This window comes from Vulpes lagopus, chromosome 3, assembly GCF_018345385.1.
Source record: "Vulpes lagopus strain Blue_001 chromosome 3, ASM1834538v1, whole genome shotgun sequence".
NCBI classification, from domain to species: Eukaryota; Metazoa; Chordata; class Mammalia; order Carnivora; family Canidae; genus Vulpes; species Vulpes lagopus.
In genome coordinates this window covers 155,041,301-155,067,619 of record NC_054826.1, presented here as the reverse complement: position 1 = coordinate 155,067,619, position 26,319 = coordinate 155,041,301, and the positions used below count along the sequence as shown (strand labels likewise).

At 39.9% G+C, this 26,319-nt stretch overlaps 1 long non-coding RNA gene across 1 annotated transcript in view; it reads left to right on the top strand.

Moving 5' to 3' along the window:
- The window catches only part of LOC121487698, a 147,401-nt gene that overhangs the window by 26,657 nt on the left and 94,425 nt on the right, over window positions 1–26,319 (top strand). Inside the window, exon 2 of the long non-coding RNA XR_005986899.1 lies at window positions 172–240. This is a non-coding gene — a long non-coding RNA (uncharacterized LOC121487698). The remainder of the gene's footprint in view (window positions 1–171; window positions 241–26,319) is intronic.

Here is a 26,319-nt window from a genome sequence, read left to right as displayed (position 1 = left end):
GCCCAGGGCATCTAAATTCTACCTTCTCCGAAACTCCAAACTAGTAAATGCCTTTGTAATTTGCATCTGACTCAAAGCAATATTTCACATCTAGTAAGAATGTCTCTTCAATCCTATCGATAGTCTTTTCGTGCTGAATTTGAACCGTGGGTTTGTTTGTCTTCCCTCTAGGTCTCAGGCACGTCACTCTGAACCACACAATTAGTTCTGAAGAGCATGGAGCCTACATAGATTCATAAGGTAAATGATTAATTTCAAAACATGATGTCACAGATTCAATTACAGTATGAATTCCAGCATTGTATAAATATGTTGTTTTTCATTCATCTTTTGGAGATTGGGTAGTGCTGTGGGAACAATGAACTGCATTTGTGGGTTGGCTCTCTGCACGGCTGGGTTATGTACTGTACGTTGCTTAAGGCTGGCTACCTACCTCGACTTTTTATACAAGTCTTCTCACGATCTTAGGAGGCTCCTGCCCTGGGACTTGCCAGGACATCACAAATCACATAGTCAAGAGGAAAGCGATGAGAGTCAGGGTTTTCATACCCGAAGTCCAAAATTATTGGGATGCGTCCCTTCGGTAGAAGTAAGAAGAGGTACACAATATCCCATTGAGGCTACCTCTACCACAGACACTGTCAGATGCAGAAGTATGTGGTCAAGGAATTTATTGAGGATGGTCTTGTATTTTTGTTTCTCTAAATCATAGTCATCGTTTGCTTTCCTGCTTGTTAAATAATTCTTTATTTCTAGAAGGTCTCAAATCTACATTAAGGTATATACAGGATCTTTCATATCACCTATAGCGAAATGGGGAAAAGACTAGGCTTCAGAGCCAACCTCAATTCAAACTGTGGCTCTGCCATTTACTACCCAGGACAGTGTGGGCTTCAATTTTCTTATCTACAAAGGTGAGAGAAATAACAGTACTCCCTTCCACGGGCTGTGGCATAGTGTAAACAAATGAGTAGGTGCAAAGCATTGAGAAATATTGCCTAGTACCTAGTATACACTAAATTTACTGATTACCTGAAGGGCTTTTCTTCTACTTCCTCCCTTTGTTTCAGCTTCTTAATTTTCCTCTAGTCTAGAAACTTGGTGGTTGTGGGAATTATTAAAGGAAGCAAACTCCTCTTAGCAGCCTTTCTCCTAAAGGAGATAGATTATACCTTTCATGTAAATGCCAGGAAGGGAAATAATTGGCATCCCATTGCCCTTTGAATGGGTCTCTGGCTCGCCCTAGGTGGTATGACGTGTAAAGTGACCTGAAAGCGGGGCGCCTGCCAGAGCAGCAGCACAGTGTAGAGGGAGAATCAATTAGAAGACTCGTAGCCATTTCAGAAACATGCAAACATCAATTGGCATAGAGTTTCAGGAAGCAGAATAAAAAGGGATCTACAAAACAAAAAGCCTTTCAAAGGGATGGAGGCACGGTTCTTCCAAATCACAAACGGATGATTACGATCACCATTAGGGCTTAATGAGCCTATATATGGCTAATGACTTCATCTCTCCAGTAGATGTGCCAGTAGTCTGTGTTTCCACTAGTATCCAACCTTCTCTTCTAATAAACATAACCATCGTGCTAGTTGGTCAGAACAAGTCATTGGATTTCTCTCTCTTCCATTAGCAAACCCATATTTCTAAAATCTGCCATCCCCCTGTTGCAGGACTGAAAGGAACAGAACGCAGAAAGGCAAATAAATAACTTGGAGCACCTAGGTTCAATTCTAGGTCAGCAACTGCATCCTGACCTCGTTTTCTCATCTCTAAAATGGAATTGATCACTATCCTATTTCTAAGATAACTTTCAAAATACAAATATGTGAAATTGATTTTTTAACACACGTAGGGATATGGTTTGTTTTGTGTAATTTATAGCTTTCTTACAGATGTCATCAGTGATTATGGCTATATTTTGATTTTAATAACCAAATGCAGAAAATGGTCATTGTAAGTTTGAAACAAGTTTAAACAAGTCTGCTTAACCATTGAAAGACTATTAATTTGAATAAGAAGACCTGGGATCCCTGGGTGGCGCAGCGGTTTGGCGCCTGCCTTTGGCCCAGGGTGTGATCCTGGAGACCCGGGATCGAATCCCACATCGGGCTCCCAGTGCATGGAGCCTGCTTCTCCCTCTGCCTGTGTCTCTGCCTCTCTCTCTCTCTCTCTCTCTGTGACTATCATAAATAAATAAAAATTAAAAAAAAAAATGAATAAGAAGACCTAAACTGAAGTTGGAATCTTTTTTTAATTAACCATACTATTATAATATTTAGTTCACAGTGATACTTAGTGTTAAAATCATTAAAATGGGCAATATTTGGCAAAGTAGAAATAACGATACATCCTTTAAAGAATAGGTAATTAATAATAGGTTATGTATTGGAAGGAAAATTTCTTATACAAATAATAGATACCATTCCCCGTCAGGGCTTTTACTCAGAGGTTGTTATGAATATTTCTTTTACTTTCCCATTTTCAAAATATATCCAGCAAATATAGAAGATCTTAATATAGTCTTGAATAATAACCACATAAATAGTATTATTTTAATGTAATCTTGAATAATATCGTGCAAATATTATTGTCTTAGTATAATCTTGAAAAAGATCACACCACTATGATACTGAAAGGCAAGTGATAGTTATGGTGGAAGGTATAATATTAGCTATTAAGACAATGCTTTAGTGTAATACTTCAGAAATTTTAAATTGTTTTATGTTAAAATATTCCAGCAGAATTTTTCTGGGGTTTTTATGCTATAAATAAACTTTGATTGCTATGGTAATGTAAGAAACATGAATGGATAATGTCTATTCCCTATAACCAGTATTTCAGGTAAGTGTCATTGTGAAAAATACATGGCTGGGATAGCATTTTTGAGTTCTAGTCCCAAACCTGCAACTGAATTTTCTGAGTGATCTTGAACGATTAGCAGCAATCTAACTAAAATTTTTGATATAAAATTTGAAGAAATAAAAGTTTCAAACATAGGGATCCCTGGGTGGCTCAGTGGTTTAGCGCCTGCTTTCGGCCCAGGGCGTGATCCTAGAGTCCTAGGATCGAGTCCCACATCAGGCTCCCTGCATGGAGCCTGCTTCTCCCTCTGCCTATCTCTCTCCCTCTCTCTCTCTCTCTCTCTCTCTCTCTCATAAATAAAATCTTTTTTAAAAAAAGTTTCAAACATGAAGACATTTTTTAAGGAAAATTTTCAAGCAACAAGAGTGTTTAGTGAATTCTAACAGGCATCAAATCCACATTCTGCTGTCAGGCTTTCTTTCAACCTATCTGCCTCTTCCCCTAGAGCACGGATTCCATCATTTCAAGAATGAAAGGGTTACTTTAAAATGAGTGCTGTTCATGGTCACTAGAGACTTGAAAATCACAAAAATAGTACAAGCTAAATGTATTACTTTAGTCGTACTGACTAGAGGTTTAGAAACCTTTTTTTAAAAGTTCTTTATTTTGGAGGGTTCTCTAATATCTCCACAACTACTCCAGACCAAAGAGTATAAAAAAGAGTATATAGTGCAGCGCCTGCTTTCTGCAGTTTATCTATAAAAGTAAAATCAACATATACAAAATAAATACTATCATCACAAAAAATATATGTATGCGCTCATCTCAGTATTACAAATTACAAATTCTGTAGGAGTTATGATGGAAGAGGTTAGGATCCAAATGGGGATTTTAATAACAAAAAGAGCTTGGATACATAGATCTCTTCAGGGCCAAATACCAGTGGTTCTCTATTTATATTATCGAAGGTCATATAATGAGTTATTTGGCCACTAAAAACAAAGCAAAGGACTAGTTAGATGAAGGGGGCTAGATAATTCCCTGTGAAAGCCAGCAAAATCCCAGCAAACAAGTCCTTCATTCTTCCAGGGCCAGCGAAATTGAGAATAGACATTCCACCAAAATCCCAAGCTTACTTGGAATATGAAGCTTGCCCCTCACATTGCAACAGTGAAGATTCCATCATGGGTAGAGAGAATGCATTTCCTTAAGGAAGAACTACAGTTATTGCAGCTGAGTTCTAGTCTTTAAGACCCAAATATCGGGCTTGGGTGTATAAGGCTTACCAAGTAACACCATCTATCCAAAAGAGAAACCCAGGGTCTCAGAAGCTCTTCAAGCATAAACATTCTCTCTCCCTAAGGACTCAGTCTCCTCAGCTGTCCCTACTGGCCCATCAGCTGCTCTCTTTGGGTTTCTGATCAGCCCCAGAATGAACCAGTTGAGAAAGAGAAAGCCAATATCATTGACATTGATAGAGAAAGATTTGAGGCTATGGAAGACGAATCCCTGAATTAGTTCTAGGAGTTAACCATTGGCCATCTAAGGGGAAAATGAGGTCATTTATATTTATAATCCAAACTTGACTCACACAAAGAAAATTAACATTAGATGCTGCTCCTGAAACCCTTAAGTTGCGTTGTGTTGTGACGGTAAACGGAGTATGCTGATAGCAGTGATAATCATAGCTATCACAGATTGAGAGTTTGTTGCACGGGGGGGGGGGGGGGCATCATTCTGTCCTATGCTTTAACTTATGTATATCTCATTTAATCCTCACAAATTTATATATAGGAAGAAGGTATTGTCCCTGGCTTAAATTTAGATAACGAAATGAGGCTCAAAAGTTTAATTCGATCAAATTTAACAAGGAGCAAGTAGCAGAGCAAGACTTGAACCTATGTCTATCGGAGGTCAAAGGGCATGCTCTTTCCATAATGTATACTACCTCTCAGACAGCGCTGCCTCACTGTCTAATGATGCTTTTCTTAAATACTCAGGTATACCAGGAAGATGACTAAGTTGACAGTTTTATTGCATGTATGTACATTAACATCAACCAATACTTATTATTTAGTCCCATGAAGTCAATGAATGTTTTGCAAGCAGATGGGCTACAGATTCAGAAAAATCAATGAGTATTTGACTAAGCAAGTGAATTATGAAGAGTAAAAGCATCATATGTGCTTTTTCTTGGAAGTAAAGGGAAAGCTATGGTGTTAATAAAACAGACCCAATGCTAATGACTTCGAGCCCCCTCCCCCAAAGTAGAAATCAATCTGACTCAGGGAGGTTGATTTTGCTCATTCCATAGACTTATTTCCCAATGGAGTTCCTTAATTTTGACATTCAAAATACAGAATCTGTCGTGGCTCTTTGCTTTCAGATTCAAGGCCATTTTACTTCCTAATCTCCTCTCATTTATTATTCACTTTCACATAAAGCTCACTTTGTCTTGTTTTCACATTCTTCATGTTCTTACCCATTGTCTAACTGACTGTTCTTGCTGTCTGGAAGATCTTCCATTGATCTCGTAAGTCTTCACTGTATTCAGCTTCCAGGATCTGTAGCTCTGATTTTGCCTAAAGCTTTCCCAACTAATTAGATATAAAACATTGTAATCCTTCTATGGAAATCATCTTTCCTCTATAGCCAAAGGCATTACCAGTGGTAAAATGTATTCATTTTGCATATAACGATAATTTCAACCATTAGATTGTATTTTTCATTGATCTATTTTTTTTTTTCTGGGTAGAGTAGAGGTGCTATTGTTGAAAACTTATAAATATCAAAACGTACAAGGAAGGAAATAAGAGCCATTGTTGATGCCAACACCCCAAGAAAAACATTGTTAACATTTTGTTATATTTCTTTTCAATTTTTTCAACACATTTGGTTATGTTTTAACTTTAATTCTCCCTGCCTTAGTATATTTTTATCCTGCTTTGTTTCTCCTAAAATTAGACCCTCTAAGATTTGGATTCATCCAGTTATTTGGATTCATAAAAGCCAAGTAACCAGTCATAGGTTTGACCAGTGAGAGGCCTACTGAAGCATTAATTCATAGAGGTCTAGAAGTAGTCCTAATTCTGGGCTTGTTTACCAAGATAAGGTGTTGAGTGAAACTCCTGGGCAATTTTCTTTGCTTCCATTATATGTTAATTTACTGTTAGTTGGAACTACTCTGTCTTACTGTACGGACGCTAGAAAAATATATTAATATTAGATTATATAAGACATAGTGTTACAAAAGAATATCTCAATCTTCTTGATTTGTAAATAAAAGATCTAAGAATACTATTTTGTGTTCATCTAATGTCGTAAATGCCCTCTGTGGGTTTTATCTCCTGCCTGTAGGCCCATCTTAACTGCATGGAAGATGAAATTCTCTTGTTCAGATAGCTAGCCTTTTTATTCCCCTCAGTTCGTATTTATCAGGAGTGATTCATCAGTTTTTATCTGGTGAACAGACATTATCCGAAAACTTAACTTTTCCCATGTGACTTACCTGCCCAATTTTTTGGTTCAAGTTTTTATTGTTTAGAGAATTAAGAAAGACTTTGCCCTTATGCAATTGCTAAGCATCTTATTTCTTCCCCCTATCAAAAATAACATTTGATTATTCTGCCCAGGTTTAGACACCCAGTTTGGATTTGTTTGCCAACCAAACTTGTGAAGACACTAATCAACATTTCCCTGAAAAGCATTAAAATGTGACCTCATAGGAGAAACAGCTTTGCAGGCTCACTGAATACCTTCCCCGCAACTCCCCCCATATAAGGTGTATCCTTAGCAACAAGCACATAGCATACCATCATCAGCTATTTGTAAACAAATGAATAATACCCTCCAAGGCCTCAAAACCCATCCCCAAGCTAACAGGACCAAGGTTATAGAGGCCCACTGTTTTCATAGCTTGCAAAAACACTTTATTCCCAAAAAATATACCTCCTAAAATCTTGCTAGAAGCCTCTTGCCTGTGAGAATAACATTTCTCACACCTTTCCTCCCCCTGCTCACACCACCTAAAAGAGATACAAGGGACTCCTAACTTAAATCCTGAGTCTATAATTGAGAAACAGCTAAGTATATTCATGCCTTTGTAATGCAGATTGTACAGGTACAGATAAAGGAGTTGAAGTATGAGCACCATGGTTGAGGCTGAGAACTGAGTTTTCCCCCAGGCCGTGGGGGGTTCAAGAGGACAATCCTGAGTTTTCAGGACAGTCAAGACACCACAATATTTTAATCCTCACACATTCTGCATCGGGGCAGATACTGCCTCCAAGAGGTCTGTGTTTTATTAAAATCTAAACTAATTCCCCTTATTTTATGCTACTGAATGGTTCATTTGCTGTGGGACCCTCAGGGGGTAAAAGGGAGGAAAACAAATTAAGTCAAAACTGCAAAGACTTGTTAAGACTACACGAGGTGTATCTGGCTCTCTTATTGTTGCATGAGACGTTGGGAGAGGAAAAAAAAAATCGCTGGGACATCCACCCTGAGTGATCAAGGCAATCTTTAAAACGTGTAGTGAAAACACAGAGAAAACCATACGCAATGTGCATTATCATAGACAGATCATTGTTTCACTTTCTGGAAATGGTGTTGGCACTAGGGTGAGCAGTGGATGACAAAATTCCAAGAAAAGCCAAGACTTCTCTGGGTAAATCAGGAAGTTTACTGGTTAAGGGAGATCCAGGCTTTGCTATTAAGGACTTGATGCTCTGGTCTTTCCATAAAGGTCGCCACTGACAGGTGCTAATGAGGGACTCCCAGGTATGCCTGGAGAGAGAAGGAAATAGAAACATTTATGACTTTTGCCCCACCCAACAGATACAAAAACACACCCTCACCTAATCCCTGTCTATAAAAGTTTATTTATGTAGTTGTAAATTGGAAAATCTCAAGTCTAAAACTCTCTATCTATTAAATATACAGTGGTTTAGTGTACTGGAGACAGGGCAGCCTTGCTTATTTGTGCTTTTCCTGTCAGCGATGACACGAGATCATAGGGAATCCGTATCTCTAAAGCCAAAGCATAGCTCCCAGTCATTTGTGGCTTCATTAGCAACGTCGTGATGTCCCTTAAGGACAAAACACATAAATGTTCTCCTGTCACTTACAATTGTGTCAAGGAGAAAACCAAAATGAACTTGCAAAGTCATGCACCAGCTCAATTTTGGAAGGAAAAAAAAATCCTTCCTTTGAAGGAAACGAAATCAATCCCCAGTTCAAATTAAATTTGGACTCTTCTGTGAAGCTCCTATACACAGCTCCAATAACAATCAGTACTTATGGACTTAAAATGCAGGCAAATAATGTTTCGTTTAAAAGAAATTGAATGAGGATTACTGACAGAGAAAGTTTTAATGCTATTTTATCATTAGTTAAAGTTAAATCATGCCATTATTGGCTCAGTGGCAAACATCTCAATCCTCACTCTTTTTTTTTTTTTTTTTTTCCCAAATGCTACTTGAAGCCCTTTGCCTGGTCTGGCTTGTGTTTTCATCTTATTAAAACCTTGTCATGCAAATGTATCATAAGTGTAGCCTGAAGACTTCTGTCTCATGCAAAATTTAGCTTAAATTCTCCTGGCATGAGATACTTTGTTATGCACAAACCTTCTGTTTGGTTTGCTGACAGTCTTCTTAGTCGGCTCTCATGGTGATTCATTATCTTGTGATATAGATTTCCAAGTATCATCTTTGTATTGATTTTTATATCTTTAATAACCACTCCATAGAAGATGGCTCCACCGGTGTCATTGATCGCATCAAAAATTCAAGGCTTACAGAAATACTAGAGGGCTAATTGGTAGCAGAACATTTCAGACTTAATCTTAATGCAGTCTTAATCTTCGGCATTCAACCTACCTGAAGGTTTTCCTTTTGGAGTCGACGAGGGGAGGTTCAGTGCTTGGTTGAAAAACACCTGGCGAGGGCAGGCCAGACCTTGGCAACAAATGGGCTACGAACGTGAAAATGCCACTTCACAAACACTCAGAAATTAAGAGCTCTCCTGCCATCGGGGGCCTTGCTCCGTGGAACGCTTCTTGCTTTCCCTTTCTGGCACCTCTGGCTCCACAGAGCCCAGTTTGCTGGTCTGTTTTTGTGAAAGAAAAGTCCCCGTTATTCTAAAGCACATGCCCCCTCTGGGTTTGGAGAATTTCCCATTTTAACAGCAGAAGGGCTTCCTCTGCAGAAACCTCGAGTGAACATCCTGTTCTTATAAATTACTTTAAACAAGAAATTTAGGATGGCTGGTTGGGGCCTGCAAGTCCCGAGACCCAGGAGATGACCAGGGATACCATCTTCTAACTTCCTTCTCGAACCCGATGTGTAGAGCACGCAGATCTGCTTTAGGGAAAACAACCTGAAGTCCCAGGATCTCTCTGCAAAGCTTGAGAGTAGCTCGGTCATAAAGCTGGAACTGGATGTACTGTATTCTTGCCAAACATTCTCATGAGCCTACTCTGTGCCAGTCCCTACACAAAGCACGGATGAGTATAGCCTAGTAGCTGCTCTGGAAAGCTGCACCTTCAGAAGACTCTAGGTGGAGGGTGGAAGCAAATCACCAACTAGAAGGCAGGAGATATAAGGATTTGGCTTTGGAATCGGCCACACTTGAATTCTTTTTTTTTTTTTTTAAGATTTTATTTATTTATTCGTGAGAGATACAGAGGGAGAGGCAGAGACACAGGCAGAGGGAGAAGCAGGCTCCTTGCAGGGAGCCTGATGTGGGCCTCGAATCCAGGACCCTGGGATCACGACCTGAGCCAAAGACAGATGCTCAACCGCTGAGTCGCCCAGGCGTCCCCAAGAATTCTATTCCACCTCCAACACTGTGCTGTGTGACACTTGCTGCCTCCCTGAAAAAAGAAAAGGGGGGTGACATGGTTAAAAGTTTCTTTCTCGTGAGAATAAAATACAGCAGTGCATACAATGCTGAGTGTGAGACACATCATTCAGGCACCCCAAAGGCACGTTACCTACCGGAAAACGATGAAAGAAGCCACATGTTGTTGTTTTCCCCCTTGTGTGGGAGTTGGAGAAGTCCTTTAAAAAGCAAGTAGAAAAGAGAGATCAATTTAAAAACTCACAGATATTCTTCCTTTTTTGGCCAAGTTTAGAACAAAGAACTAAATATATATGTTATTTCAGCATCATAGAAGGAGCATCAAACGCTGGAGGGAATTTGGAATGTTTAAGACATTTGAAATTAGAATCAAGGCTTTAGAAAGCCTGGGAAGAAAAAGGGACAAATCAAGGATGGAGGCCATCTTGAGACTTTACAAAGGTCACGATGAGCCTCGAATTCAAATAGCTTTTAAATCACCAGAAATTACGGTCACAAATTTCAAAGTTTCTCACTATCAGAATGAGGTGTAAAAGTCTCATAAACAAAAGGATAAATATGTGAGTCTAGGCAATTGATGTCAGTATGGATGCACTGATAGAACTTATGGCTGAGATTATCTTCAAAGGGTGACATTTGCAATATAAGTGTGGATTTTAGGTGGTTTAGCTAGGGTAGGAAATGTATGGTACGAATTATTTTTCTACTCAAGTCATTATTCCTGTGGCATAGATATTTGCCCCACAGACTGTAGTCATGCCCCTGGTCCAGGAAGACTCATTCATTGATGAAACTCCATGTGCGCTCTCGCCGGACCCTCTTTCCCAAACAAGCAACAACTTTCCACCTGGGAAAGTAAAACATTTTCCAGGGGATTTGTTGCAGATGTGTTCATTTCATTGTTGTGTGTCTGCCTTTCAGGGTGCCCTCCTGCAAAATAGTTCCTGATTTTAGTTTCCCCAAAGGATGCCTCCCATTTGCTGCCTCTTTCCTTTGCCTTTTATTTTCTTCCCTTTTGCTCCCTTCCTCCACTTTCCATCTTTGCTATCCTTTCTTCCTGTCACCACTGCTTCTCTCCACTTCACTTCCCTGTCTCTTCTCCTTTCCCCCCTTCCTCTTGCCCTTAGTACTGTATTACTTGAATTGACACCCAGTGTGCAGAATTGTACGTTTGATTCACATTGTATTTATCCTTTGGATATTTTATTTTATTTTTTAAAGATTTATTGAGAGAGAGAGAGAGAGAGAGAGAGAGAGAGAGAAAGCAGGCATGTGCACAGGGGGAGAGGAGAGAGAACCCTCAAGCAGACTCCCCACTGACCATGGAGCCTGACATGGGGCTCGATCTCACGACCCTGAGATCATAACCTGAGCCGATATCAAGAATCAGACGCTTAACCCGCTGGGCCACCCAGGAGCCCCTTGCCTTTGGATATTTTAAATAACAATCCAAGGAATCCCCCAGTATGGTGCTGAATTCATTTTCCATCTGTCATAAGAAAGGATTAATGCATGAAAGGGAACAAGAATTTTACCAAACTGGAATGCAGTAAGGATAATTTCTTTTTTCCTTAACCTTTAGCTTTTTTTTTTCTTTCCTTCAGTGTAACAAAAATTCAAGGTCTTCGTAGTCTTCAATACAAAAAAGAAATGTTTTTGCTTAATAGTAAGTTAATATGGAACATGAACAGTAATTTTCCAGTCTCTATTTTTAAAAACATCAAAATATTACAAAAGAAAAACACAGGTCTCTACTTTTAATACACTAGAAAAAAAAGACATTCAATACTAACCAGCTCTTTCTGAAAGTTTTTCTTTCCATTTTTAAAATAATGTTATCTATTCCTTACCATTGTCAGGGGACTTAGGGTTTTTTTTTTTATTAATACAATAATACTGTTAATAGTATTTTATTCTTGACCAATAATCAAAAGTCTGGAATATAGTAAAATACCGCTGACAAAAATACATTTATAAGTTTTCCTTCTTATTAAATTTCTTTGTAATAATTATTAAAAATACCACCCAAAGCCCCTACAAAACAGAGTGAACAGAGATTTCCAGCCAAGTGAATTTAAAAATATATATATATATATTGGGCTTGTATATAAAATGGCTCAGAGGTGAAATAAAGAAGTTTTGACACTTTCAAAGTGTTCCCTTCTAAGGGCTTTCTTCTTCTGATCACAGCTCAGTACTTGTTACGCTCTCCAAACAGAGGCCCTGTATCATTCCACAATGGGAGCCACCTTTGCGATCATCATTGACCCCGGCTTGAAAGCGTATCACACCTGCCTTTCAATTTGCCACTGTGGAATTTATGTAACTTCAAATTATAAATTGAATGCCCAATGGACAAAACTGGCTTCCTAACTTTTAGTCACAGAGTTACAATAACTGCCACTTTTTAAGCAACTATGATGCTTTTACTTAGACTAGCTGGAATTCTGACAAAGATCCAACATGAGAAATATTACCATCTTCATTTTGCAGATGGGAAAACTGAGAATCCGATACCTATCCGATAAATGTTGTCCAAGTGCCCAAAATCAATCATAATTCCACTTTCTGTTCTGTTTGTCAAATAGCAACGTCCTGCAAAGTTGCACTTCGCCGATGATTAGTAAATGGTGGTGTCTCATTTTGTTTCATCTTTTTTTTATAGTAAGAGCATTTAACATGAGATCTTGCCTCTCAACCTATTTTTGAGTGTACCAAACAGCATGGCCAACCATAGGCACAGTGTTGCACGGTGGACCTCTAGAACCTACTGTTCTCACCTAACTACCTCTTAGGCAGCAGGATGGGTGTCTTTAACATGTCCCCACCATGGGTTGGATATGCCTTAGGGGCTTGAAGAGTCATCACCCTTGTCACTTTATCAATGATGAACCAAATGGTCAGAAATGGAGCTAGGAACTTTCTGTCTCCTCTGAACTTGCCTCTGAATGCCACTCTGACCAGGCAAAGGACACATCAGGACACAAGCTACACCATGCATTTCCGTGGCCTAAGTCTTCCCTGCAAAATTGCTGGAGTTTTCGCTGCTTCAGGCCCATCTATCTTGCAAGCCTCAGTCAGGTGTACGTGTTCCATCCAGTTCGAAAGGAAACAGCAGTACTTCCGCAGATGTCTGCCAGCATATGGTCAGGATTTAGATGAGTGAATACTTGCACCTGGAAATCAAATATGAACACAGGCAGCCCCCTCCCGCTTGCCCAGGGCAGCGGCCACCTAACCGGGCAGGGAGAGAGCTGCCAAATCAAACGCAATCCAGATGTCTCCCCCATCTCCTCCTCTTCCCACACAACCTTCCATTGTTGTCTTTGTCCTTTGGCAATATTTCTAAGTTCCTAAAGGAGTCAAAGAGCCCAGAAAATCGAAAGAAATATGTGTTTAAACCGAACACACACGCCACCCATGGCGCAGCTAAGGCTTCTTTGAAAAATTAGTTGCTTTAGCTTTCTGAGATGTTTGTTTTCATTATCTTTTTCAAAAACAGCAGATTCTTACAGCAATCGCTGGTCAAAGATTTGGAAGAGTGTCCTTAGCCTCATTTCAAATTGCTAAGGCAATTTTTGTGAAAGTGCCATCTTGGATGTCCCTGGAGTTGATAATGTCCCAGCCACGTGCACAGATTGTGATGCCTGCATATTGCTAACTGTCCCCTTACTGCATTTTACTCCGAAATCTAGTGTGTCGCTTGGGGTAGCTCTCTAGCGAAGGATCTTGTTTTATCTTTTCAAAACATTTGCCCATTTTTTCCCATGGGCGTGCCATGTAACCTCTTTGTAGCTTAAAGTCTCTATGTGTACTTCGGGGAGATAAAAAGGTAAAATATTGTAAATGTGTTGAGAGCCTCTGATCACTCTGAAGCAGTAATTAATCATCCAAAATCTTTGATATAGAGATAGCTTTATGAAACAGGCCAACACAGGGTTAGGGGGTGGACTTGCCCAGGAAAAGGGATAAACAAAAGTTAAAACTAGCCAGTAAGTGTGAATTCTTTAAAGCATAAATGAATAGCTGGAGAGCCCTATACAAGAAGGAGGAGGAGGAGGAGGAGGAGGAGGAGGAGGAGGAGGAGGAGGAGGAGGAGGAGACATAGAAAGGAATGAAGAAAGGGAGGGAAGAAAGGAGAAAGGAAAGGAGAGAGGAGAAAGAAAGAAAAAGTTAGCTCTATTAGTCCATGATTGCTCCTCACCATATGTGGACAAAATGCTCACTTAGAAGCAAACTTCAAGGAATGAGGGGTGGCAGCTTCTGGTGATTAATTTTTTCCTAGTGACCTACAAATGTGGCATCTGACTTAAAGTTATCAAGTAGAGCAGTCCGTCCAACTCTTACTCAATTGTTCTGTTGCTGGAAATAGGCCTTGTTCTTATTAGCACCTTGCTCCTGTACTCAAATATTTGATTTTTATGACTTTCCAGTTAGTCAGGATCTAAGAAAGCTATCCAGAGTCTCAAAAAAAAAAAAAAAAAAAAAAAAAAAAAACAACTAGATTATTCTATTTATTTTGTAGAAAATCATCAAGCGGTGGGAGGGCAAAGAAAATTAACATAGAGGGATCCCTGGGAGGCACAGCAGTTTAGCACCTGCCTTTAGCCCAAGGCGCGATCCTGGAGACCCGGCATCGAATCCCACATCAGGCTCCCGGTGCATGGGGCCTGCTTCTCCCTCTGCCTATGTCTCTGCCTCTCTCTCTCTCTCTCTCTTTCTCTCTCTCTCTGTGACTATCATAAATAAATAAAAATTAAAAAAAATAAAGATTTAAAAAAAAAGAAAATTAACATAGAAAAACAGAACAAATTGTATCAACTTTGTACAAAATTATTAGTAACCACTGCCTTGGGGATGCCCATGTAGCAGGGGGAGTGTTGGTGTCAGACACACAGAGATGGATTTCTTGCCCCCTCCTTCTCTAGCTGCACTCTTGGTCTCTCTGAGGCTTAATTTTGTCCTCGGGAAAATGGATATAATAATTTTTGTGAAGGTTAAGTCAAGCAGGAGAACACAGACAAAGCGCTTGCTACTCGGTTCGCGCTCGTCATGTCTCCTTAACTATTTTTTTTTCTCCAAGATATTTGTTTGTTATAAATGATGGCTCCCCAAACTAAGAACTTCGACTACAAAGCTGTTCCAAAGGCAGCACCGGCAACCCAAGCCAGCAGCTGGTGTGTGATTTCAAAATGAGGAGAGGTTCTCTCCTCCAGCCTCTTTCCCCACCTCACTGAGCTCTAAGGGTGCTGGGACCCACCGAGTCTTGTTTTTATTTGTCATGGATTCTCTTTTTGTGAGATACTTACCTAAATTAGCCCGTAAAATATACAGACAGCAAATGAACCAGACATGCAATAATCCCCTGCCCAATCAGCCCTGAACTACTTCAGGGGGTGGTGCTGAGACTGTAGCAGGAGACCGATGTGTGTGAAAACAGTTGAAGTTCTTTGTGGGGAAGTATCCTTAGTGTCTTTATTTATTACTAGCAGGAAGGAAAATATCACTGCTGCTCTCATTCAAGAAATTTGTATTGAAGCCCACTTTAAACCTGTTTCTCAGATTTGTCCAGATGATGTGGAATTGGGGGGGGAAAGTTTCTTCTTTCTTTCCTTTCTTTTTCTTCCTTCCTTCCTTCCTTCCTTCCTTCCTTCCTTCCTTCCTTCCTTCCTTCCCTAAATGCAAGCAAGCCAAAATAAACCCTATTATCATTCCTGTATCCAAAGGAAAAGAATTGCGCCCGTGTGCGCGCACTCACAAGCATCCACACAATCCTATTAGTCACATGCCCCATCAGGAAATCTTGAAATGGTTAATATTGCAAGTATTGTCATCTCAGGTGGAAGCTCCCATCAAGCTCAAATTTATACAACAATTGCATCTTTCCTTCTCCTTCTCTTGCACAACCGTGCGAGCCAGCTTTCTTTCCTGGCTCTTCAGTGCCTTCCTCTTCCCCCTACCTCCCCTCATTACCCAGCCCCAATCTGCACACACACACTCCCTCCTCCCCCCTCACCCCCATCTCGAGTGGTGTGAAAATAGAAAAGCATCCGAGTATCTGGGCAGCCTATCAGTTTGCTAAGGTTCATTTTAGCTAATCCAGACATCCCGCACAGCAGGGGGAAAACTGCTGTATCTAGTGAAACAAGAGCATGAATAATTAAAACTCTGTTATTAATGAACTTCCAGTCGTTATGTAAATGAAACTGATTTCAAGTCTAATTTGTCAGCCTGAATTCTTTTTCTGTTCTCCCTTTGTCTAGGACAAGAACTCATCATAATGGACTCGATAATAAAACACTAGTAGACATGCTGTGTGCAGTGCCCATCCGAGTTAGAGCTTTTAGCGTGGTTAATTGATACAGTTACTCCAGAACAAGTCTATAAGGCATTTTGTATGGCTCCAAGTTTTAAAAGCCGCTCTTTTTCCCTTTGACAGGGCTGCCTATTCTTCGCACATACCTCATTATCATTTACCTTTACACGAGGGGTGGCATATAATTACTGCCTAGTAAATAGTTTCCTTTGCAATATCCATGATGTTCAAAGACAGCAGAGTTCAAAAAGGTCCAGGGGAAGGGAAGTCTGTAGTCTTCTGAGAATAACAAACAGCCACCAGGGAGGGAAAAGAAGAAAAGAAAAGAAAAAGGAATACTTGACAAAGCGCAAGACCACTAAGTACCAGTTGCCCACTGTTCCACCATCAAGTGTCACTCATGCTATTGGTGGCTTTGTCCAAGTGATACCCGGATGTCTGCGGCCACATATTCTGGCTGCATTGTTTAGATCCACTGTATTGTGTGTGAGATCGTTCTCTGTTAAGGTGGCAGCTTCAAATTCTACCATCTGACTTCCCAGAGTTGCCAATGTTTTACACCACATAAAAGCCATAATTCTCTCGACCGACAGCCACTCGGTGCCGTCAACTCATTGAGAATTTACTGAGCTGGAATCTTTACGTTCGAATTGGGAAAATGCTTCCATACTATTTTTAGGGGAATGTGTAAAGTAGATATCAGAATTAGTAGTCTGGATATTTGGCACGTGCCTGCATTCCTACAAGGCGCTGGATAAGTGAGATAACAGAAATTAACTCCTATTTTGTGTGTCTGTTCCACTTAAAGAATTAATTTTGCTCCATGTTTGGAAGGAGGGAAAAATTCAGAAAAAAGTCATTCAGAAAAATCCTAAGTCTTTTAAGCTGCAGATGCTAACTACTCCCATGATTCTCACTAACCCAGTAGATTTTTTTCATCAATGGAATCATAGTTCACAATAACGTTAAGAACTAAAAAAACTTCTTTAGGTCCCCCACATGGAGTTTTCCGTCCTATATCAACATCTGCAGCTCTTTTGCATCTCTGAAATTAGAGAAGTGTTGCATGCATTGTTTACCTCTGCTATCTTCTGTTGTTTTGTAACAGTGCTTTGTTTGTAGTGCCGAAGAATAAATATTATCCTAATCACTTCTGTCCAAACAAAGAAGAGATGGACATCTCAGCATCTGCTCAAATGATATAATCAATCCTTCAGGAAGCAGTCATAGACTCACAGCACACATTTTTTGCTCACCTAAAATATGCCAGACACAGGGCCAAGCCATGGAAACAAAAATATGTAAAGGGAATAACTGTTTTCAAAAGGGGGAGGAAAGTCTATTAACTGATATTTATGACTTGTTGTGAAAGGTACTCCCTGTATAGCATATATAAATAGCATGTGTATATATGTATACAGGTGAATACGTAGTGTACAAAAAAAAAAAAAAATGTGTGAATTGTCAGAGAAGAGCCAGAAGTAATTTAATTTGCCAGGAAGTCAGGAGCCACGATGCTTCAGAGAATACCGTCCTCTCTACTTAGTCTAACAGCAAAATTTTATCTGGCCCAAACCTCCGTCAGTGTTGTCAAATGCAAGGTCTGGTTTAATTGGATTCCTTTTCTTCTAGATGCATTGTGTAGCAATCTATGCCTCAACTTCCCAGCCAGCAAAAGGCATACAGTTATTTCAAAACATATCTGATTTTCACGATGTCAAAGGATAAGTCGGAGGTATGGGTTAAATATATTCAGTTCCCTGCAATTTCACAGGAACATGACTAGACTCATGGCATCACAACAGCGATGGCGTGATTTCATGTCAGAGGGTGCCCATCCCGACCCTGCTCAAGGGATTGTCCCACGACATAGGACAGGCTTGCCTTGAAGAGCTTTCGTTCCCATTGCACCTGTGTCAGATCCTGCTACCACCACAGCTCACCCTCACGTTTTGATAGACCCTGGAATTCCTCTGAAGCCATCTAAACCTAAACAAACACCTACAGGAAAAGACAAAAGCCACCCAAGGACAAGATATGTGCAAGACATGTGATGACATGGGGCATGCGCACACACATGCTCCCACACACACTGTATCTCCCCCCCCCCCCCCCCCGGGGGGGGTAACCCAGCTCAGGGCACCAGCAACTCCCCTCATTCCTGGCCAACTCCAGAAGAAGTCATAAAAAATACGTAATCTGGAATTAAAGTCAATTAAACTACGTTGCTTCTTCAGAAAGTTAAAAGGAAAACACACATAAGTAATAGAAATCAATTATTGTATATTCCCAGGCCTATTCTTATAAGCCGGAGAGGTAATCAATCACTCTAGAGATTTCTACAAGGTAATTACTGTTTATTCTTTAATGATGGTACCGTCTTCCTCTTCTTCCTTCAACGCCAGCCCCCTGCAGCTGCCACCTCGCAGGAAGCAAATAAGCTGCAGTTACAAAAATAAAAAAAAAAAGCTTAAAGAAAGTTGGTTTTCTGCATAATGTGGACCCTAGACCTTCATCCCTTTCTGTGACCCGAGGCTACAGTATGGCCCACGCTGTACGTACACATCCCAACTGTGGCTGTGGCTTTGAGAGAGCACTGGGGGGAATTAAGGGGAAAGAGCTTTCTTGTGGATGTTTAGTCACTCCAAAGAACCAAATGTGAAAATCATAAGCAGCTGAATAAGAACATGGGCCAGTTAAGAATTTAAAACAAACCAGCCTCCAACTAAGAATCTTTCCCCTCTTAAAAAAGAAGGGATGAACAAGAAAAAAGTAACAATAAATGCTTCTGCTATTATGGAGAGCCAAAAGCACTAACCAAGAGATTTCACAGCGCTTCAGTCAGAGCTAGGGTAATGAATATAAGTTACCTTAGCTGGTTTTAGCTGACTTTGGAATTAAAGTTCCAAACCCTTGCATGCAGGGAGAGCTGGATTTAAGCAAAATGGACTTAATAAACTCCATTGTGCGGTTAGATCCCTAGTGAGATTTCCTGCCCATCCATGACCAATCGGTATTATTTTTCAGTGACTGGTACTTTTGTGAGCAAGATTGGGGTTTCTGGGAGTGATTAGCACTTTTCACCATTGATTGACAGGTTCAAACAGAAATGAGACAATAGGAGGAGTCATTAGGAATTCAAATGTAAGGTTAGTGTTTGCAGGCTTCACGATTGATTTTAATAGGAAAAAGAAACTGTATGCAAGGAAAGGAATTAATGTTTCAAATGTTAACTTATGGAGTAGAAATCAATCTTTTCAATTTCGAAAAAGAATTTCAGAATTGAAATTCATCAAATTTAATAGGAAGATGAAATAGCAATATTTTAGGCATTCTTCTAGAAATTTCTAATGTCGGCCAATTTTTACAATTTTTACAATTAGCTCTTTGCTTTGGATATTTAAGGCCCAACTATCTAAAATCTTGGAGAAATCCTCAGTAGCAAAGGTTTAGATCTGGTTTTCTGGTCGATGAAAAATCTTGTAGAAAAAAAAAAAATAAAATAAACATTGTTTTGCTGGGAAAAGAAATGTGATGAAGCTCTCCATTATATCCAGGGAAGATTCCTTAGGGAAATAATTACGGTGAATGATTCTAGCATTGACCAGTAATTGATAATTGGCCACAAATAATTAGGGTAGGACATCTTTCCCGGTGTAAATTATGCTAATAGCTCAGCCTTGTCCCTAGGTGCTGATGTTGGTTTCTTATAAGTAATTTTGTTTTAAATTCACATTATAAATTTAGCATACTATACTTGAAAATTTAATCTTGTTTGGCATCAAAGCAAAGGCAGATAATACAGAATTAAACAAGTCTAATCAAAGAAGAAAAATAAGATGCATACCATCATTTTTCAGGATGTTTTGGTGAGAGTTGGCTTCTGGTGGCAAAAATGCGCACAAACTGTGTTTTTAAAAAAAAGCAAAGCCAAGTCAGAGCAAACTGTGTGACTTGGAGCCCCCTCACAAATTTGGATGGAAGCATTTCCAATACCTCCTAAGCTGTTAATATTTAAAGGACGATAGCATAAATCCAATACCCTGTGCACGAAATAATCACCACATCAGATTTTTATGCATATCCTGTGTGCCGCTCAGCATTCAAGCTGCATTTTTTGAATATGTTGTGACTAATTTATGCCAAGTTTTCATCAACCTAGCATTTTTCATTTTTCAATTGACACACAAAGTTCTGTAATTTGTGTGCTCAGTATGTTAATATACTGAGATAGTAAGAGCAAATCCAAGGCATCACGACAACAAAAATAAACTGTCAGGGAGACTCAGTAGCCGTGAGAGGGCAAGGAAAACAAGCAGGATCCATCCAGTGCGTGGCTAGGGCTGGGACGGGTGAGGGTCGTTAGGAATGCACACTTCCTTATCACGAGGTGATTTTTGGTCATTCTTTTTTAACCAATTCCCTCACCATCTGCTCTTCAATTTCCCTCCAAAAGTTCAAGGCATGCTCTCTGCATAAGTGGTTTTCACACTTTTGCAAATTGGAATCACCTGCAGATCTTTAAAGACACCCAGAGACACGTAGAGGTGTGGTTCCTACCCCCCCCCCACTCACCCCCCCCAAATTTAGGCAGCTGTCAAGGCTTTCTACCTCAGTTTTCTCTAATTTGGTCTGAAGAGACCCCCATGTCCTCTCTTCTACATACTTAAAAAAAAAATTGCTTCTCCATCTTGCAGTGATTTCAGGCACACAGCTCCTTGATCTGCTGTCTTCTGAGAAGGATCGCATCACCGTCCTCAGTGCTTCTGGCAAACTCGCTCACAGCCTCTCATCTGCTCTCAACTTCTTTCTTATTTTCCCTTTTAAACTCTTTCATCCCCTAAACTACTACAGATCAACTGTTATCCCTCTGAGTTTTCAGTTCTTATCCAATTTCCTATCTTCAGCTATCTCTGGTATCTCATTGCCAGGTGAAGCATGAAAAAGTTCCTTTTCAGTGTTACGGATTCCTTTCTCGTTATCCGAAAACCCACAGGCAGGCTCTACTCCTTTCTTCAATCTTCACCCAAGAACTAAGTTAAGACTCTTAGTGATTTTTTTTTGTCTCATTAGAGTGGACTTCTCTGTGTCAGACTCTAATTTTCCACCTGTCTCGTCCCCAAATGCTCATTGTTTTCCTGTGCAAAATGCTACCTGTCAGACTTGTGATTTCCCTGGCTCATTATGAACACCTCGCCAGTGTGTTCCTTAAACACATCCTATCCAATTTGTCTCCCTAGTCTCTTTCCCAGAGCCTCCTTCGGTTCCAAGCTAACCTCAGAATCACAGATCTGGAGGAGAGGCTGCCTTGGGAATTGATAGCAATGCTTCTTAAATGCTCGTTTACCAAATGGATGCATGCAGAGGACTGTTGCACCAGGCGGGTGACCAAGAGCCTCTCTGGATTCCCTAGAATTGCTGTAAGCCTTAGAAAAAGCATGTGTTCCTCATCCCTGTTCTTCTTGCTTTCCTCACCTCATCTCATCCAGACTCACACAGCTGTCACTGAGCCAGGATCACCCAAAGGGCCAGGCGGGGATCCATAGAACTGAGAGTCTACGCATCTATGCCTGGGCCGGGGGACTTGGCACCAAGCTGTAGCAAACCAGCAGCTGTAGGCTCACTGTTCCAGCTTCAGCTTCAGGATGCTTCCCGTGGCCCCAAATTGCTGCAAGTCCTCACTGACTTCAAAGCCTTCAGCAAACAATGGCCAGGCAGGGCCACCAGAACCGGACACCTGATTTCCATGACAAATATGGTAATGATCTGTTCGCTAGGAAAGCCACTTTCTGCGTTGCTGTGTGGGCACATACAGCAACACAAATTGGAGTGGGAAGGAACCTGTCCCCTGTTGGCAGAGTCACCCCCCAAAGGAATGGAATGAACAGTAATCAGCCCAGCTGGTGTAATACCGAATTGTTTCAAAACCAACTCCTAAACGATGCCAAGTAAAAGCACGGTGTACCCATTAAAATATGGCATGATTGAAGAAATAAATTTGGAACCTTAAAAATATATGTATATACACCTAGGCCTGCATTCTCTTCTTTGTCGGATTATGCAAATTGTACACTTATTTAAAAAAACTTGGAAAAGGAAGGGATGCCCTTCTGCCGTCCACGTCAGGGCCTGTTTCCCACAGGAGCTGAGCTTTATAAAAATCCATCACTATCCCTGCTCCTGTCCCCCACTGCTCCCGCCCACCAGTTCCTGTCTCATCAGATTCTACACTCAGCTTCTTCCTCATTCCCTCTTCCCTTACTTGTCTCCATTACCCTCTTTCAAGTTCTATATTCTCGTTTAGCAGGTTACCACCACCCCAGATTTTCTCAACTCCCTCCTGTAAATTTACTTCTTGCCCTGACACTTTTCTGTGATAGCTTTTCAAATAAGTCTTCTTTCATAGGAAAAGAAACAACTTTTTTTTTTTTTTTTTTTTTTTTTACATCAAAGAATCTATACCAGTGAAGAGAACCCTCTCTTCTTTCTGGATGCACCGCGTTTCCAAGTTATTCAAAGCACATGCATCACATGATTATGAACGTCAACCCCGGATGCAGAAACAAGCTCAAAGTTACAACACAAGAATAATAATCGCTCAAGAATCAATAAGCGAGATTTGGTTGTCACAAAATCACAGAGCGAGTTTTTTTTTTAAGTGAATTAAAGTGATTAATATGATTAGTTTTAATTTGTTAATTTTAAAGGAAGTCATTAGCATGTGGAGTTGGGTATTAATAGACAGAAGAGTGGTTTCTCTGAGTTGGGACTTGGGAAGTGGATAGATTTGTCTCGAATCCTGACTGCAGTTGTGCTAGTGGTGTCAGCTTCAGCCAACAGTCTCACCGCTCATGGTCTGTTTCCTCACTGGTAACACAGAGGTGTAAATCGTATCTCATTTCGGGGATTTTTTTCCAGGTCTAAGTGAGAGAAGATCTGCTAAACGCATTGCAGGGCTGGGCCATAGGAGGAACTCTGTAATGTTGACCCTGTTACCGTCTACCTATTACCAAGTATCTAGATGTTTTCCCTATATTTCTTGAGCAGCTGTGATATGATTCCTTTTCAGACCATCCCAGATCCTGACTTAACATATCAACACAAAGAAATGTTATACTTTCTTACCAATACGTGAGCATTACTCCGTATTATGTATACCTTGCCCATTTTTCACTTAAGAAAATTTTAAATGGAAAACATATAATACTCCATGTGCTCTCAATACACTATATCTGTTATCAGCCTCTATAGCCACTAGATGTCAATACAATGTTTATCTGGGAAGTTTAATGAAGACTCATTAGTATCCTATTTAATGATTAAGTAATGCATTTCTTTTGCAAGATATGTAAGTATTGAAGGGTTTCAGAACATTTCACTGTCACGTTTATGGAATTCACTCCACCGACAAATGAAATGCTTCACCTCATCCCGCTGTAAATAGTTGCCGAATAGAGTTTAAGCCTGAATCAAATTAAAATTGCTAAGAAAAATGTACATAGGCGGAGTATAATTGCCCTAATTGGATTTTCTCCAGGTACTTTACTTGCAGAAACACAATGAGGTCTTTATTTTTCATAACTGGATAAGACTTACCTTTTATATTTCATTTTAAAAGTAGCATCTTAAAAAAAATAAATAAATAAAAGTAGCATCTTAACTTTCCATTGTTACGATAGTAATTCTGAGAGAAGAAATAATCTAAGGTATCTCTACAATCATTTCCTTCAGGATATTGGCTATTTTACTAACAATTTGGCTAAAGATCATTTACATTCCTGTCAAAACTCAGCACTGGAAAGCTTGAGTATTTACTCTTCAATCTTTAACCCTCAAATTATACTCAATAACTTTTCCCTGAACATACTAAATAACTATTATTTTTTGAAGCCTCTTACTGATGTAGAGAAATGTAATTCAAATCTCCTTTCCTTTGACATCAGAATGTCATGACTTGTATGTAAATTAGAGAAAGACCTCAAAACAAGCAAAAAATAAAAATCAGAAAAATAAAGAAGAAAAAGAACCATATTATCTTTATCTGGGAAAATTATTAGATGTATTTTCCCCCCAGTCCCAACTTTCCTTTTTCTTTTTTTCCTCACAAGATGTGTCATATAACCTACCTGCTCATTTTAGGAAAAAAAAAAAAAAAAAGCTAACAAAAATACTTGGAAAACTCTACTAACCTAAGATAAATTTTTAGTTTAGTCTTTAGTCTCAATATCTCTTGTTATATATCCTGGTAGTATCCTACATTGCTAACGCCCAACCCTAAACAAAATTATACTGTAATAACATTTTAGGACAGGAAATGAAATTTGAAGGCAATATTGAGAAGCTTCTGTTTTTCATTGCCCACCTTTCCCCATCCACACCGCAAGTTGGCAATATTTTACATAAGATTATAATTTAACATATTAAATACTTTAGGAAGAAAGAGAGGGTAAAAGCAGTAGGGAGGAAGGAAGGAAACTGAGGTCAAGAGGATCCATCTGAGACCCACTCATTAATTTCCCAACCATTTTATGAAAATTCTCTTTACAACTAGGAGCCCGGTCCTCATTATGTAACAGATCACTGTAAGCAAAGCACACAGGAAGAGTGGAGGAGGAGAAATGTTGATGTGGAAAGTGTGGGGGAGTGCCAGAGGGAATGGTGTGGTAGGCAAAAAGGATTTGGGGGGGGGGTTGTTGTTTATTTGGTTGAATTTCTTTATTTAAATTCAGTTTGCCAACATATAGTATAACACCCAGTGCTCATCCCATCAAGCGCCCTCCTCAATGCCCATCACCAAGTTACCCCATCCCCTTGCCCACCTCCCCTTCTGCAACACATTGTTTCCCAGAGTTAGGAGCCTCTCATGGTTTGTCTCCCTCTCTAATTTTTCCCACTCAGTTCCTCTCCTTTCTCTTATAATCCCCTTCACTATTTCTTATATTCCACATATGAGTGAAACCATATGATGATTGTCCTTCTCCGATTGACTTCCTTCACTCAGCATAATACCCTTCAGTTCCATCCATGTTGAAGCAAATTGTGGGTATTCGTCTCTTCTGGTGGCTGAGTAATATTCCATTGCATATATAAACCACATCTTCTTTACCCATTCATCTGTCGAAGGACATCGTGACTCCTTCCACAGTTTAGCTATCATGGACATTGCTGCTATGAACATCAGGGTGCAGGTTACGGGGCGTTTCACTACATCCGTATCTGTGTGGCAAATACCCAGTAGTGCAATTGCTGTGTCATAGGAGAGCTCTATTTCTTACTTCTTGAGGAACCTCCATACTGTTTCCAGAGTGGCTGTACCAGTTTGCATTACCACCAACAATACAGGAGGGTTCCCCTTTCTCCACATCCTCTCCAATATTTGTTTTTTCCTGTCTTTTTAATTTTAGCCATTCTCACTGGCATGAGGTGGTATCTCATTGTGGTTTTGATTTGTATTTCCCTGATGGCAAGTGATGCGGAGCATTTTATCATGTGCTTATTAGTCACATGGTCAAGAAGGATTTGCAGAGGTTCAGAATTTTGAATTGGCCTAATTGCCACAGAGTTTTGACTGAGGTCCAAAAGGCAAGAATAAAAAGTGGTACTCCACTTTCAAGGGAAGGACTAACCCCTTGTTTCTGACATGGTAAGTACTAGGTACATGAGCCTATAGAGCACTTGGAATGTGGCTAGTTGAACTGAGATGTGCTCTAAGTGTAAAATACATGCCAGAGTTCCAAAATGTTGTATGGGAAAAAAGAATTAGGGACTATCTCATTAATATTTTGTATTAATTATGCATTGAAATACAATTTTGGATTTATGTGAATAAATAAAATGTATTCGTAAAAGTAGTAATTTCACTTTTTTCTTTTGACTTTTAATTTTATTTTAAGATTTTATTTATTTATTCATGAGAGACACACAGAGAGGCAGGGACATGGACAGAGTGACAGGGAGCCTGCTGGGGGACTCGACTCCAGGATCCCGGGGATCACGTCCTGAGCCAAAGGCAAATGCTTAACCACTGAGCCACCCAGGTGCCCTCCTTTTGACTTTTCAAATGTAGTTACCAGAAGATTTAAAATTACCTATGTGAAAAATAAAATAAAATAAAATAACCTATGTGGTTTGCATTGTATTTCCACTGGACAGCAATGCAGTACACCATCCAGGAAGGCCTTGCTAACAGAGAGCAAAAATGGTTCTGTGACCTTCATACCACCACCCACCTCCACCTCAATATTATAAGGCTAATTAGAAGGTGAAAAATGCTTTGTCAAGGAAAAAATTTAGACCTGACAGGACTAGCACTGTGGCATCTTCCTTCCATTGAGCAAGGG